The sequence below is a fragment of the Lemur catta genome, chromosome 2, assembly GCF_020740605.2.
Source record: "Lemur catta isolate mLemCat1 chromosome 2, mLemCat1.pri, whole genome shotgun sequence".
In the NCBI taxonomy this organism is placed as follows: Eukaryota; Metazoa; Chordata; class Mammalia; order Primates; family Lemuridae; genus Lemur; species Lemur catta.
Window position 1 is genome coordinate 121,263,908 of NC_059129.1, and position 17,732 is coordinate 121,281,639.

General features: G+C 35.6%; 1 protein-coding gene across 1 annotated transcript in view; it reads left to right on the forward strand.

Moving 5' to 3' along the window:
* TBPL1 (TATA-box binding protein like 1) overlaps positions 1–17,732 on the forward strand; it is a 31,412-nt gene that overhangs the window by 953 nt on the left and 12,727 nt on the right. The gene's annotated exons all lie outside the window — the stretch shown is intronic.

Here is a 17,732-nt window from a genome sequence, read left to right on the forward strand (position 1 = left end):
CTTAAACTGCAGCCAATCTACATCTGTGAGCTCTCTGGCTGCATCTGTCACCTGCAGTTCCAAAGCAACGTTGGCAGTAACAAGCATGAGCTTTCTGTATTTAGGCTTAAGAGCAGTGCTATAAAACCGTGGCTCAAGGGAAGGAACAAGCTTGGTGTGGTTTTCTGTGTGTGTGAACAAGCAATGACAGATTCCCTGGGGAAATTGAAAAAGAGAAATTTAAGAAGGTTCAGCCATCCTGGCGTAGTTTTGTAATCTCTTTTAAAGTTTGAGAAAATGGCAGTTCACTGAAATCAAGAAATGACATTTAACACTATTTGGTTGAAAGAATTATTCACAGTTTGATATGCCCACTTAAATACCCATCAGTGTATGCTATCTCTTTAGCCATACATCACAAACTGTTTAATGGTTTTATGCTTTCCAAAATCATTTTAGGTCAGTAAAGAAGGTTTTCCTGTGGCACACTGAAAAGGCCATGTATACATATTGCAGTAACACTATTTTTGTGGCTAGTGGGGACAAAGCTTTTTATATAAAGCTGAAGATTAAAGATGAAAATAAAATTGCTAATTGATAGATGCAGTTATGTCAAACACAGGTTCTGTTTGTCCCCCACCTCTTTTGCTAAGCCTGGCTTCTCTTAAGCAAAAAGGTGTCATACTTATCCCCAGCCTGGTCTTTTTATACTCCCTGCCCTCAAAATCAGTATCAAAAACTGTAATGACTTGCTACTGTGTGTCCTTGATTGGTTGCCTGATTACTGAATGAGGGCTAGCCAGAATACAGTTTTTAACTTGGGCATTTTCATTTTAGGCTTTTAATTTGGAATCAAGGTCCAGTGTCTCTTATTAAAGGCATTTCATATATGCCCAAACAGGTGGGCAATTTCCTTTAACAAGGATGGGAAGTGTGAACATTAGGAAACTTAAATTGCATTTTAATACTCTAAGAAGAGAAGGGCAGTAGTATTATCTTTAATGAATTGGGGGCTGTTGCTTAATCTTTTCACATAGCTGTTCTTTTTCGAAGGATACTAAGATGACCACACTTTGAGGCTGTAGATGTTGAAACCAGGATTTTCATGGATTTTCATAGTGCATGTGAATCTTAGTGAACTCGCTCACCCTCAGGGCTGCCATCAGACTCACTTCATCTAGACCTTATTTGCTATTGCCTCTGTCCCTTCTGTGTTTGAGTGGGGGTCAAGCCCCAACTTCCATCTTTATTAACAATACATTTTCTGCTTTTCCTGTTCTTTGCCCCAGCATTCCCAATGTTTGCTGTTGTCTTAGTTCCTCTTTTTACTTAATCATGTCCCAATCAAAAATGATTTTTTATGCTGTTTGTATTATTTCTGTTTCTTACATGGTGTTTTCAACATACATCCTTTTCATTAATGTTACAGTGTTTGTTGCCTTTTCCTTCTGTATCCCTTTCCTTTATTTGGAGAATTGGGGTGGTCATGTCAGATATTCTGTATTCATTCTGAATAACTGTCAGTTGTGAATACAACAAATAAGAGCTTGATGCTGAGACTCAAAAGATTATATTGAAATAAGTCATGTGAACATTTTTGAACTTTCCAGAATAAAAGACTTTAGACCTTTAGACGTCAAAGTGGTAATACTGTAATTATAGACAGTCACTTTTTTAAAGGTAAGATTGTATTGTAGAGCCTGCTGTATGTTTTAAATTGAACCTTAGATTTTCCTAATTCTTATTCTTAAAAAAAATTATTCCTAAAATCAGTCATGACTAAAACTGCATTCTGCCAAATTTGAGAGAACTATGTGATTTCCACAAATTTTTCTACACATAGAAAATTGTCACATCAAAATTTTTGTGGATTGAATGTACAGAATTTGCTATAAAATAGACAAATACATATGAAACATATAGCTGAATATTTTTGGAGTGTCATTTCTGATCATGGATGTGGCACGTTATTTAAAAATCAGCAGACACTATATAATCTAGTTGAGTGGGTGTGAAGACTTTTTAGGTAAAGGAGGCCAGTAATAACCTGGGTAATTTATTTCCTCTTGCATCATAGGCCATGTGATGAAATTATTTCTATGAAATATAAAGTTTAAATTTAGAAGAATTTATAGTAGAATGTTTACACGATGTCTCTGAGTCTAAACTTGTGGTGCTTTGAAAATTTAGCTATATTGTGACATTTAAACTAATAAAGATTTCCTTAAATTTATATCCATTTTGTTGTACCTTCTATGTGCCTGGTGCCATGTCAGGTGTGCAAAGCTGGGTGAAAGAGGTGTTCAGATGCTTTTTGTGTACTTATAGGTAGCAGAGAAATGACATAGGTGGGTAACAAAACATGGCAGACAAAAATTTGAATTTTAAATCCTTTATTACATACTGTCTGGTACTGTACTTACTGGTGTATGAATTTCATCATGCCTGCTAAATTAGAAGTTTCTTGAGGATCAAGAGTATGAGTTGCCATCATATTGTAGGTTTTTGTCTTGTACATGTATATTTTGAAGCTTAGCTGGTTTATTAGAAGGAGATAAATGTTTATTTTTATTTCACTTCAGGGACTTATCTAGTGGATACGGGGAACTTTTTTGAAATCTAATTCTTGATGCCTAAAATTTCAATTTTTATCCTAGCTTAAGGGATGCAAATTATAAGCAGCAAAACTTAGGACTTTGTTTTAATCAAGTCAAACAATAAAAGTAATGGTTGACTGCCTTGACTTGAGTAGATATGGTGTGTGTTCTTGTCACTATCATTTTGGGAAATTTCAAAAGGGTGAGAAACTATATACATCCAGGCCACGTAGACAAATTTGATTTTTGTATTATTAGCCAAGCAATCTTTTCTTTAGAAGAGAGATGGAGGGGGTGTGTTTGTATAGTTGTGAAAAAGCAGCAAGATTCCAGAAGTATGTCATTAGTGGAAAGGAATCAAGTCACATCAGAAATTCTATTCATCTGGTCTTATCTGTGACGAAAGGATGATGAAGTTGGGAATTTGTTTTAAATGTTTGGTTTTGTGCTGGGAAGCATGCTGCTAGGGATCCCAGTAAATGTTAAAAAACACACTAAGGTGATTTCTGGAGCAGTTCAGATCTGCCTTCATATGAGAGTCAATAATGAAGCCATTTAATATTTCACCAAAAAATGTAACATGAAAGTTTGGCTATTGATTACTTTTCATCATGTAGTATTCACCTATTAAGAAAGAATACTGAGAATCAGATGGTATGTTAAGAACAGAATTTTCTCAGGACATATGCGGATGACTTTAGTATCAAATCATGCTTAGCACTATAGACAGGTGTCTGTAGATTGGCCCATGGTATGTTTTTGTAAGGACTTAACAGCATCTTAAAAGAAGTAAAAAAATTTGCTTCCATTAATTAAATGCTTCCAAAGAATCAAATGTTAACCTCCTCCTCCTGATAAATTCCAAGTATTTTCATGTGAGACAGAACAGTTGTAATCAGAATCAGTTACATTTTCTCGGGATTAGAATTGGTATAACACTTAAGTTTGGACTTTGAATACAAGCTGCCTGTGTTCAGCATCATGGCTGTACATTTTTATCAGTGGTATAGGCCTGAATAAGTTTTTCCACTGCCCTGAGTCCCAGTTTCCTCATCTGCACTATGGAGTTAATATTAGCAGGTGCTACTAGCAGTGGTACTAGGTAGTATATTAAAGGAGAACTGTAGAGCACTTGAATGCTTTGTTTCTTTTGTTTAGAGGCTTTCTGCTAAAGTGTTGAAATTCTGTCTTTGTGATCACTGACTATTGGACTCATCTCTGCTGTTAGGTTTTGGGAGGGGGAGGTGCTTTTTTAAAAAATTTGAATTGTCACACAGGCATCTGGTTATCACTTATGGCAGATGGACTAAGTAAAGAGAGACATCTCTGTTTCTTGGAAAAGGAAAGCCAACAAAGCCTGGCCTGGCACCGTGTTGTAGCTATTGAAATGTTATTTCCCTGTGGACTTGACTGCTTGTTTAGCTGTATGGTACTTTTGAATAAAAGGAATAGACCCCAATGGTTTCATTTAACAGAATTAGTCTTTTTTTAGAAGACACTGTTTTTTACTTGTATAACCTTAATTGGTGGTAAACTTGAAACTTGTTAGTGTCAGTGTCAAGTCATTTAACTTGAGTTTTCTGTGTCACTATAAATGTTCTAAATAGACTTTTTGTAATTTTAGAAGTAGCTGAAATTGCTGCCTTGCTCCAATAATTCAAGTAGCTCAAGAATGACTACATAGGATTGTAAAATTATTTGTTTATGGTAAGGCTAAAACCAAATACTGAGGCTACCTAATCAAGGAAATAATTTGATAATAGTAGCTTTGTTTAGACTGCTATTGAAATAGCTACCTTTTTAAAACGAAGTCCAATTGTTTTAGTTTAGTTGTATGGACATTTGAAGCTGCTAACCGAAAAATAAATATTTCTGCTTAAACAAAATGAATTGCAAACTGCTCTTTCCTATTTTGGCTAATATTCAAGTCTTGGTTTTTAGTTGAAACATAGTTTTATAAAATGTATATTAATAGAAGTTTATGTAAAATATATTATTAAAACATTTGATTTAAATGTACAGGGGTACAGTTTATAATGTCTTCTTTCATGTTGCACTGGCTTTATTTGTTTTAGTTGGTTATTATAAACCTCTGCACACTAAGGAGGTTGGTAAATACACATGTTTTTAGAGGTGTGATTTTTGTTTTCCTGTTAAAAGAAAGTGAAGTCTAGTTGATACTGTTAATTTAGTTGAGCAACTAGATTGGCCAGAACAGATTTAGTATTGATACAATATCATTCACATTCTCATAGCCATCATGGATTCTAGATCTTAAACATACTGAGATAAGAGAGGAAATTATCATGACTATTTCATCAGATAGATACAGACATACATCTCCTTTAATTTTAAATACTCTGAAGACTATGTTAGGAAATTTTTAGGGAAACAGGTCTCCAAGGTGTCAATACTATTGTCCACAATAAAACTTGCCTGTTTAGAGACAAAAGGTCTAATGCATTGTTAATATTTCCCTAGTGTTCTTTCTACCATAGTTTTTCAGGGACAGATGTTACTGTCTTTCAGATATGAAGGTAATAAAGCCAATGTGTAACCCAAAAGTGCAAATATGAAGATGGGTATTTGCTTTATGACTATGGTCAACATTTACAGAGCCTATCCTTGTTTGAACCTCAGCTAAGACTCTTGGTGAACCTGAAGCTTTTGTGGAACAAGAACCACTTCATAGTTTTAAATTTTGTATACTTTTATTGAGCCACAAAACCTTTTTCCCTCACCTGCTGCTTGCTGCAGTGAGTTTCTTAGGCATCTCCAGTTACTAGTATGCATGTACAATCAAGTGAAGTTGTAATGAGCATCCCTTAATTGCTCGTGGGTTGACCACATTCCAGGATCTTTGCTGGTCACAGATTAGGGGGTTGCAAGAGACACAATCATGTTGAAGGCACAATGACCAATTCATTAGACCTTTCTCAACACAAATTTGGTGTGCTAATCTTAAAGGTACTCTGTTCTCTTTTTTGGGAACAGGAGAGGAAGGGAGGGCTGAGATAAGGGATGCTACATGGCACGACAGATTAAAAAGCTATATGAATAATCTGTCATCTTCTTAGCAGCACATTGCTAATGTAAATCTTTATGTCCATATAGCAGAGAAAACTTTTGACTGGCCAATAATCTAAACTTCTACTTTAGTGCACAGTGTACAACTACTTGGATAATTGTGTATACATTTAGAATGCATATATTCTTTCTAGGCTTTTGTTTTGGGCCTGTTAAAATTAGAAGAGTTTCAAATGTCTGAAACCATATTCTGAATTGTCTTGTTATATATTGGTATTTTCACTCTCACTTTGTAAATAGAGGAATAATGGCTTTATCGGCAAACCCTGTTTAATTGAATGGGTGATATCCTGGCAGGGTAGCCATTCTGTGACGAGCAGCTGTGGAATATCCTTATGATGTGGATGAGTTTTAGAACCCTTGGGAGTGAAGCAAAGGAGAAAATAACTTAGGAGAGGAGAAAGGCAATACAAAACGTGCTGATGGTCTCTATGTGTGCTTTAAATTAAGTACAATGATTCTTTTCTTACATCAGAATTGTATTTCTGTATTTGTAAAAGCTCCTGGAACACAATTGCCCTTCAGGATTTGGGGGTCTGACCTAAAACCAGTCAGGAGCACTAAGTGGAATGTACCAGAAAATGAAACAAGGGAATAATAGGATCACATTGGAGAACTTGAGTGATTTGAAACTACTGAGATTCTTATTGCTATAGTGAAAATGTCTGCACTTTCCACTTATACCCCAACCCCACAATTCTTTCTTTCAGTTATTCTTCAAGTATTCATTTAATTCATCAACTATTTATTGAGTTTAGGATCAAGTGCTGCCTACTGAGTCAAGTTCTAAAGACACACATTTAAGTTAAATAGTTCTCTTCAAGGAGTTTGTTGCCTGCAATCTAGTAGACAGTTACAATAACAGACAGTAGCTTTCATTTGCTGGGCCCTCTGCTGGTGTGCTCTTCTGGTGTTTCATATGACTGACTTCTTAGCTTCCAGGATCTCATTTTAAGAATCATTTGTCATCTCTAAGAAACTTGAAAGGCCTTCCCTGGATCATGCCTCCTAAAGTTTCTCTTTTGTCATCTTGTTTATTTCCTTTATACCATAAATCACATTTTCTACTTATTTTAATTTCCAGCCTAGTTGTCTGTTTCTTCCACTGGAATGTAACTGCCATGATGGTTCCTTGCCGGACTATTTTATTCTGAGCTATATTCTCAGTGCCTACCCACAGGGCTTGGTACATATAATGTGCAATTATGAGTAAGAGTTTGTTAGTTGAAGGAGTGGGCAAAGGGCATTTTTAGGCAGCTATAAGATCATGAAGAAGTCTGCTAGTAGTACAGGAGGAATGGTGTTTGATATAAAGTTGAGAATGTTAAGGTGTGTTGGAAGTGGAAGATGAGGTTATACGAGGAAGATTGGAGGTGGGAAGTGCACTGCATTCCAAGCCAAGCAGATGAGGTTCTATGTTGTCCATCTAAGAGAGCCAAGAGATGTTTCTTTATGTAGAAATGTGGCACAATTAGGAAGATAATTCTGGTAGCTATTTGGTGGATGGACTAGATCACAGAGATTGCAAGCAGAGAAGTCCTTTAGAATGCTGTAGCCATGAAGACATGAGAGAGGGCCTAAAATAAAACATTGTTGCTTTGCATGCAGAAAAGAAGCTAGATTAGAAGTAACTGGGTATAGAAGCAAAATGAGAGATGAAGGGTGAGTCTGAAATTTCTGATTCAGGTGAATGAGTGTTGAATGGTGACTCCAGTCACTGAAATCAAGAAGAGACAGAGCAAGATCTTCTGAGGGGATTATGAGTTTTGTTTTAGATGTGTTGTTTAATTCAATAGATTTGCCTAATAGATGGTGGAAAATATGGATGCAAGTCTCTGATAAGTCAGGATTGATGTAGGAGCCAGCCGTAAGCTCATGGATAGCAATTGAAACCTGGAAAGCTTAAAGAGGAAAAGGATTTAAGGCAGTAGTTTATAACCTTCAGGGATCTTAAACTTGTTTGAGAATGTGAAGAAAACAATGGCCTCCTCAGGTACACAGATTTGTGTATATACAATTTCAAGAAGTTCCTAACCTCTGGAACCTATTGTTGAGCTTTTCAGGGACTGGCATGGACTTTAGTTAAGAACTTCTGATTTAAGGAGCATACAGAAGTATATGAGATGGGAGAACCTAGGAAAGGGGCCTCAGAAGCCAGGGGAAGGGCATGGCAAGGGAGAATTTGGAGGATCAGAGATTCGTGGTGCTTTATGCTCTGGAGAGGTCTAGTAGAAGAGAGATTCAATTGCACCATTGGATTCAGCAATGAGCCGTTCATTTGTGACGTTTTGTACTCTGTAGAGGCAAAAGGCAGATTGTGCAGGTTTAGAGCATGAAATGAAGTCCAGGAAACAAGCCATGGTAAACAGAGTGTAGAAATCTTGATGTTCTCCATGATAAATAGTACTAATATATAAAAATATAGCCCATTTTTGAGATTTACTGAAAGGGAAATTCCATTATTTTCATTACTTATTAAGATGTTTCAGCCCAGTGGTTCTCAACTAGCTACTCATTAGAAACATCTTGGAAATGTTTTAGAAACTAGGGTCAATTAAATCAATATGTTTGGGGAGTGAGCTTCTTCATAGTTTTTATTTCTTTTGTCTTTTTCTTAATAATTAGGAGCCAGTGTTCCCATCAGAAAGCTTCTTGATACCTCTTGTTGTGTGTTCTATGTAAAAGCCGTTTCTTTTACTTGTATGTTATCATCACATTACTCATCTTGCTGTTGTGCTAGTAATGTTCTCTTTCTCACAGACTTTCCTTTCAAATTAAAAAAAAAAAGTGTGGCTTTCTTCTACTTTGTAGTCAAGTTCTCCATATTTATCTTTTTTGAATGACATAATCCTCAACCAGTTACTTAGATCTGATGAGTTCTCAGTAAAATAAGAAATTCTTAATGATACTTACCTGTGGAAAGAGTATTCATCCTGTAATCATGTTTGTTTTGTTTGTGTGTTTTATTCTATTTTTGCTGTTTTGTAAACCAGAAAAGTTTGAACTCTATACCATTTTCCCAAGTAGCTAATTTCATAATCTTACCTTTTTTTAAAAAATGGCATTCATGCAGAGGGGCACACTTATATCTTTGACTCAAACTGTACAAAAGCAAATTATGTAACCACAATGTATATACCCCCGTAAAATTCTGAAATAAAATAAAATAAAATATAATGGCATTCATCGATGATGTAGACCTTAAACAGGTTGCCTACACTAGAGCATTTTATATGAAGAGTTTGCCTGCAAAAGCAGTTGAAAGGAAACTATCAAAACAGGAAATTTCACCCGTCATGTTTTCTCCTTGCAGTGTGTTCTCTTGATTAAATTCTCGATGAATTATCAGTGATTCAAGTTTGAACCCTGCATTCACATCCTTGAAATAAAAATCAGAACACAGAGGAGTTTGATCTGGATGTATGCCAACCCTGACACCAAGCAGAAGCTAAAAGAGGGTTTCTTTGGTCTTTTAGGTCTTTTAGGTCTTTTACCTAGTAAATTAACATTTATACTTGCAAATGAAAATAACCTTTAAAAAAATTACGCTGTTTTATTACCATTGGTTTAATTGCTAAATTAGGCTCACAAATTTTAGTCACTTACTATGGGTAACTTAGGACAAATACCAAGCTTTTGTGTAAACAGAGAAAACTTCCCAGTTTTTAAAATAGTAGTCCATAATATGGTAACAGGGACACATATAAGCCCTACTCAAGAAAACTGATACCTCACAATTTAAATGACATGAACATCATAAACTTTTGTTGCAGTTGAATATCCAAACCTGTTGTGCTTCCAATTTTCCTGCTTTTGCAGGTACCTAACTAAGTAAAATTTAGCAAAATGTCTTTTGCAATATGTAGTAGTCTTGGTCAGTCTTTCTCCCTGTATACTCCTATTTCTCTCACCACCTTCCCTGCCCCTCCTTAAAAAACCCCACAGTCAACAATTACTTGTTTTGGTTTGAAATGGTTTTGTTATTATTAGAGAGTTTTTTTAATTCGGTGTTAAATTTAGGGTTTTTTTCCAATATGAATTTCACTTACTAGATACATCAAAATTGTAGTCTTTATTTTTACCTCGTGCTTTTAAATTTCAAGGAACATGATCTGTTTTTGTGTTCCAAAGTTTGAGGACTGCAATGAATAACTAGAAATCCTTTCCATTTTTGAACATTTCTCTGTCATGAAATATGAAGAAAGGAGATAATAATAGTAATGAATAGCTAAATTTGAATGTTTACTGTATGCAAGTACCATGCTAGGCACTTTATGTGACATTTCACTTAATTTTCATAACACTCTGATGGGTTCTGTTATGTGCCTTATCTTACAGATGAGGATATTGAGGCACAAAGATGTTAAATAACTTACCCATAGTCATATGGCTCCTAAGGGGCTCCTAAGAGTAACAATCTGGATTTAACCCAAGCAGTCTGCTGAGTTCTTAAACGTGTGTGTGTGTGTGTGTGTGTGTGTGTGTGTGTGTGTGTGTAAACATTGTATTTTAATAGCCTAAAGCTAACAGTTAAGGTTAAGCTCTACATTTTACTTAATGTGTGTTTAGTGCCTTGGGAACTATGCCAAGCCTGGGGTATGAAATAAATAAGATTTCATCATGCTTCTGAGGAATTATTATCTACCAAGGAGAAATATGAATAGGAAATATTTCACCATAGTTCCACTGTAGTGTGGAAACTGCCCTGATAGAGGTATGTATAGTATGGGACTCAGAATAGGGATACTCTGGCTTAGTCTCTGGGATCAGATTTCTTAGTTCCTTTGATTTTTTTTTTTTTAATTTTACCCATGATGATTTTAATTCTCTTCTCAGATTTCCAAATTTTCATTTCCAATCTAGACCTAGACCTACCTATCCTGAGCAATGGACTCTTAGCTGAATGTCTGCTCTGTGTCTCCTCTCGGATGTCTCAAAAGTTCCTTCAGTTCAAAATGTCCAAAAGGGAATTGTTAACCCCTCCTCCTTCTTCCATCTCTCCTACAAATCTGCCCTCCCTCCATTGTTTCCTATATCAGTAAATAATATCTTAGGCCACAAACCTGGAACAATCCTCCATGTCTTTTTTACCCATCTCCATTTCAGTCACAAAGCTCTGTTCATGCTCTGTCCTAAAAATGTCTCTCCTCTCTACTACTTTTCATTTTTAACCAGTACCACACTAATCTCTCACCTGGACTGCTGCATTAGACCCTGACTGGGTTTCCTTACCCATACTTCTCTTCTAGTCCGTTCTTCCATTGCAAAGGTGGTGTTGATGTATTTTTGGAATGCAAATACATGATGTCATTTCTTCTCTCTCTCTCTCTTTTTTTTTTTTTTGAGACAAGGTCTCACTCTGTCACCTCCAGAGAGCTAGAGAGCAGTGGCATCATCATAGCTCACTGCAGCCTCAAACTCCTGAGCTCAAGCAATCCTTCTGCCTTAGCCTCCCAAGTAACTGAGACTACAGGTGCATGTCACACCACCTGGCTAATTTTTTAATTTTTTGTAGAGACAGGATCTCACTGTGTTGCTCAGGCTGGTCTTTAACTCCAGGCCTCAAGCAATCCTCCCACCTCAGCCTCCCATCTTGCTTCTCTTTTAGTTCACCATTGCTCGTGGGATAAATTGAAAATCCTTAACATGGCATAGAAGGCATGATTTGACCACTCCCTATATCTCCAACCTCTTCTTATGCCATTTTTCCTTTCACTCTTCCCACCCTAGCCGTCCAGATCCTCCTTCAGGTCCGAACAGCTCATATTGTTAACTCAGAGCTGAGAACACCTGCCATTCCTCTATTAGATGTGTTCACTGCTGGATCCCTATCCCCTAGTATGGGGCCTAACACTTAGATTTCCTGTTCATTGTTATAGAATTGATCAAATGAAGGTGATGCTGAGCTCTAAAAGTGGGAGTGAGCCACATGTAGAAGTGGGGATAATTCATTTTCAGCAGAAGGAATAGATTAAGCTGACAAAAGGTTGATATTCTTTATATATAAGAGCTTTTATAAGTCAATAAGAAATCTTAGAATGAAAATGAACAAAGGATATGAGACAGTTAACTTCAAGGAAATACAAATGGTTAGTATTAATAATACAGCCATGCATCACTTAATGACAGGGAGGCATTCTGAGAAATACATTGTTAGGTGAATATCATAGAGTGTATTTACTTACAGAAACCTAGATGGTAGGGCCTTCTATACACCTAGGCTATAGGGTATGGGCTGTCGATCCTCTGCTACAAACTTGTACAGGATGTTACTGTACTGAAAACTGTAGATAATTATAATACAATGCTAAGTATTTGTGTATCTAAACATAGAAATGGTACAGTAAAAATTATATTAATAATATTATAATCTTATGGGACCACTGTCTTTTATGCAGTCTATCATTAACTGAAACATTGGTATGCGGCACATGACTGTATTCGAAAAGTTCACCCTCATTAGTATTCAAGGAAAATCAATTAATTCAGTACTCCTGCTTCTCATATCTCAGGTTGTCAAGGATCTTTACAAAATCTTTTAGTGACTAGATAAGGTAGCATATGTATATGCTCCCAATTTTGTTTAATATATACAGATAAATATATGGATTTAGCAGCCTGAAAACATGTGCCCAAATGACGATAGTAAAAAACAATAATTGTCACTATGATTAGGATTATGTATGACTGTTTCTTATGTAATCAGAAAATAACATGCTATTTTCTTTAAAAATTGTGTATTAAGACCATTTATTTGAAATATTAAGAAATCTATGCAAAAGAAATTTTGCTTTCATATAATAAGGAATCAATATGCCAAATTTCTCATCTTTGAGTTTGAATCCCCAAATTTAAAGTTGTATTCAGTAAAATATTGTTTTCCCTTGTTATCTACAATAATATATTAGTTAAATTAATATTAATGTTAACATTGACTAATATGGCATTACTTTATTAAAGTGTATTATAATTTGTGAGATGCTCATTAATTCTTGAAAATAAGCATGGGAAGTAAATGGTATTGTTTTTATTTTACAAATGAGAATAGGGCAGTTCAGAACCAGTCCCCTGTCATATAGCTTACATTAGGATCCATGTCTACTATCTTAACATCCACGTTTTCTTACTGTATAGATGTATTTTAGTATATGTTGAAACAGTGAAATTCTTAAATAGGGTACGGTTTAAACACTATTAAGATGGGACAGGTATTAGATTATGTATTCTTACATTGCAAGATATTTCATTTCTTCAACCAGAACTTTTGCAAGAGAGTGTAAATCATTGAATTTATCCTTCCGTAAGCACTCATTCAGAAAATCAGCATTATTCAAATCTTTCCCTACCACCTCTTAGGAACCATTACAAATACTGTCATTGCCTGAAGCATAAAATATACTCCTTATTGGTTTTTTTTTTTTTTTTAGTAGTTGCTGGCAATCTCAGTTGTTAATTAATTAGTATCTTTGTTGCTTCCTCGATGTAGATTTTTTAAAGTCATAGCAATTCATTTTGATGGAAGTATTTCATATGAATGCTATCTGCTTACCAGTCTTCAGACTTGGTATTAGATTGAGTCTAATAGACAGTAGGAGGAGACATATGAGGGGAAGATAATTTAACTTTCTGTTTAACTTAATGTAATGATGATTTTGTCCGTCAAATACTTTTGCTTTACTTAAGCATTTGTTAAATGTTTTACCAGCAGTGTAATATATAATCCTTTTCTTTGGAAAATACAGAGTTTTTTGTGGCCAGCCATTCTGTTAGTAAAATTCTCTTCATGTGGCTGGACTACAAAAATGCCAGCCCTATGGACTGACTCCTAAAGTATAAGCTCTTGGGCCAGGCACAAAAATGTCTTCCTGATAAAATATCACCCTGCCAAACAAGTTAAAATTTTCCAGTTTTGTTCTTCTGCCTGTGCTATTGCCCCTTAGTGTTACCTGACTCTCTCCCTTTACTGCCTCTTTGAACACAAACGCATGTTGAAGGGAAACTGGGCAGTTCAGAACTGTGATGATAAATTTTCTAAACTAACAGAATAGTTCTAGAATTAAAATGGAAATTTAGTGTGTAATTCCTAAATGTGTCTATGTGCCTTCATCTAATATGTTAGACTCCCAGGATTTTAGAATTAGATGGGATCTTAAAAACCATCAGTCTAGTCTCATCTCATCTAACAGAAGACTCATAACACTCCTGTCGGTTAATTATCTAGCTCTACCTCCCTTTTAAAAATTTTTTCCAAAATTTTATTTTATTTTTTTATGATGGGATCTCGCTCTGTCACCCCAGCTGGAGTGCAGCGGCAAGATCACAGCTCACTGCAGCCTCAAACTCCTGAGCTCAAATGATCCTCCCGCCTGAACCTCCCAAGTAGCTGGGACTACTGACATGAGCTGCCACACCCAGCTTAACTCTCCCCTTTTTTTGACACTTAATCTGCTGTGGAGCCCACTACTTTGCAGTGGAGGTATGTGTTATTTTGTGTGTGTGGCTTCATGAGATCGTCTTCCATGTGACTTTGACTTTGTCAGTTTCCTTTTTTTATTGAGATATTTGAGAACAACAGCTGTCTTTCCTTTCTTGTGCTAAATATCCTGAGATTTTCCTCACACAGCTAGCTGTTTTTGTATTCCATACTGTCCGACTTGCCTCTGGATATCAGCACCTGCTTTAAATAAGTTCAGGATATTCTAGATGTTTCAGTAGCAGAGGTTATTACTTACTTTCATCTGGATACTCCTGTCTAACCTAGGTTTGTGGCTTTTTTAAAAAAATTAATACAGTACAGTATATTTAAAACCCCGTGTTTTAAATATAACCTATTGTGAAGGAAAGTCTTTATCTTAAACAGCTTTTATAAATTACTATGGAAATTTTTAGACAAATGTAGGGAGAGTAGTGTAATGAACATTCATGTATATGTCACCAAGATTTTTATTTTTAATTGACACATTGTAATTGTACATATTTATGGGATATAATTTTATGTTTTGATACATATATATGCTATTTAATAATCAAATCAGGATAGTTAGTGTATCTATCACCCTGTGCATTTGTCATTTCTTTGTAGTGAGAACAGTCGCAAGCCTCTCTTCTAGCTGTTTTGTAATACATAATACTCTACTGTTAACCATAGTCATCCTACTGTGTACTAGAACACTAGAACTTATTCCTCCTATCTATCTAATTGTAATTTTGTACCTACTGACCAACCTCTTCTTATCCTCCCCTCCCCAGCCTCTGGTAACCACTGTTCTACTTTCTCCTCTCTGCTTTTGTGGTGGTATCAACTTTTTCTTTTTAGACTCCACATATGAGTGAGATCATGTGGAATTTGTCTTTCTATGTCTAGGTTATTTCACTTAACATGATGTCCTCCAGGTTCATTCATGTGATTGCACATGACAAGATTTCATTCTTTTTTAAGGCTGCATAATATTTACATTTTCTTTACTCATTCATCCCTGTTGTTAGACACTTAGGTTGATTCCATATCTTGGCTATTGTAAATAGTGCTATGGTAAACTTGAGAGTGCAGCTATCTCTTTGACATACTGATTTCATTTCCTTTGTATATATATTCAGTAGTGGGATTGCTGGATCATATGGTAGTTTTATTTTTACTTTTTTGAGGAACCTCTATAGTGTTTTCCATAATGGCTGTACTAGTTTATAGTCCCGCCCAACAGCGTATAACTGTTCCCTTTTCTCCACATTGTCACCAACACTTTTCTTTTTCCTCTTTTTATAATAACCATTCTAGCTGGAGTGAGGTGGTTTTGATTTATATTTGATTTCATTGTGGTTTTGATTTACGTTTTCCTGATGATTAGTGATGTTGATCATTTTTTTATATGCCTGTTGGCCATTTGTATGTCTTCTTTTGGAAGATGTCTATTAAGGTCTTTTGCTCATTTTTTAATCAGTTTATTTGTTGAATGGTTTATATTTCTTATATATTCTGGATATTAAGTCCTTGTCAGATGTATAGTTTGCAGATATTTTCTCCATTCTGTAGGTTGTCTCTTAGTTGGATGTAATTTCTGTCACCTAGATTTAACAATTGTTAAGAGATGAAGCAGTAATACAGTATTTTTGGTTCTAAAATATTCTTACAACTACCATCCAGGTCTATGATTTATCTCAGAATAGATTGTACAAATTTGTTTGGTTCCTGTGGCAAGATTCCAGACATCAAAGTAGTCGTCTGAAACTTTATCCAAATTTCTTTGTTACTGAGTTCAAATAGTGAAAGATAACCTGTATTTTAAAGTTAAAATAGATTACAGATATGACATTCCCCCCGAATATTTTAATATACGTCTCTTAAAAAATAAATGTTGTCTACATAACTGTTCTGTTCTCACCTAACAAAATTGACAGTTATTCCCTAATATCTATCATGCAGATCCATTCAGATCCACTCAGATCACTCAAATTTCCCTCAGATGTCTCTTTTTCTCTTTTTTTTCTTTTTCTTTCTCTTTTTCTTTTCTTTTTCTTTTTTTTTTTTTTTTGAGACAGAGTCTCACTGTCTTGCCCAGGCTAGAGTGCCGTAGTGTCAGCCTAGCTCACAGCAACCTCAAACTCCTGGGCTCAAGCAATCCTCCTGCCTCAACCTCCCAAGTAGCTGGGACTACAGGCATGTGCCACCATGCCCGGCTAATTTTTTCTATATATATTTTTAGTTGTCCATATAATTTCTTTGGTTTTTTTAGTAGAGACAGGGTCTCACTCTTGCTCAGGCTGGTCTCGAATTCCTGAGCTCAAACAATCCACCCACCTTGGCCTCCCAGAGTGCTAGGTTTACAGGCGTGAGCCGCCACGCCCGACCTCAGATGTCTCTTATACTGGTTTATTCAAACCAGGGTCCAATCAAGGACTATGTTATATATAGACATTTTATTCATTTTAGTAAAAAATATGGGCTTTACATTATCAGTGTTAAATTTGATTTTGATGATAGTGCCTCATTGGGCTAGCCCAGTAACCAGCAAACTTTTTCTTAAATGGCCAGGTAGTAAATATTTTAAGCTGTGGTTTATTCTGTCTTTGTCACAACTACTCAGCTTGCCATGTCATTGCAGAAACACATGAGCATGGCTGTGTTCCAATAAAACTTTTACAAAACAAGCATTGGCCCATTGGCTGTAGTGTGCTGACCTTTGCCTAACCTATGATGATCCTCTTTTTTTCATCTGTACCTGTGACTGTTCTAAAATTTTGCATCAGTTCATTAAATAATACCATTTGCTTACAATATTCAACTACCTGTGAATCCATCAAACAATAATAGCTACCATTTAATGAGCACATGCTGTATGCTATGTACTTGACATACTTGATACTTAATAATCATATGTAATCCTTAAAAGCATCCTGGGAGATACAGGTGATAATATCATCAATTTATAGAGAGAAAATGAAGATTTAGAGAGAGGTTAGATAATTGACACAGTGTCACATAGCTAAATGTAAACATTAGGTCAGAGCCCCCTTTTGTAAAGTTTATGCTATACTATCAAATAAATGTGAGAGAACATTCCTCTTTCCAAAGGCAAAATATTAGGTTTTCCTCCATCTTGGTCACAGGTATATGTTGAAAGACTGTAAAGTAATGTGTCAGAATCAGGACACAAAATGTCTATTTCCTCATCTGCTATTTCAGGAGATTTATAAAGAATATGAGATTAGTTTGGATCCATATCTTACTTTCAGAAAAGAGCTTTCTCTAGAAGACTGAATAGTTTATGTTGTGTTTGCAAATCAGTCTTCCCCTGCTTCTGCCATTTTTTTCAAGCCATGGATGGTAATTTTGTGGTTAAACCTTTGAGGCCCCTCCCTCGGTATCCTCAGTTCCAACTTGAGTACATTTAAAGTAGCTAGATTCTACCTTTCTGTAATCTCAGGTCTATTTAGTTTTAATTTTTGGTTTTCAATTAGGTTTTAAGGTTATTTTTGCTTTGTTTTTATGACAGTGTTTATTGTGGTCCTTCAGTTTAAATATCTTTTCTCGTGTTGGTAAATTTATTAATAAAATGTTGTAGTCTTTGATGC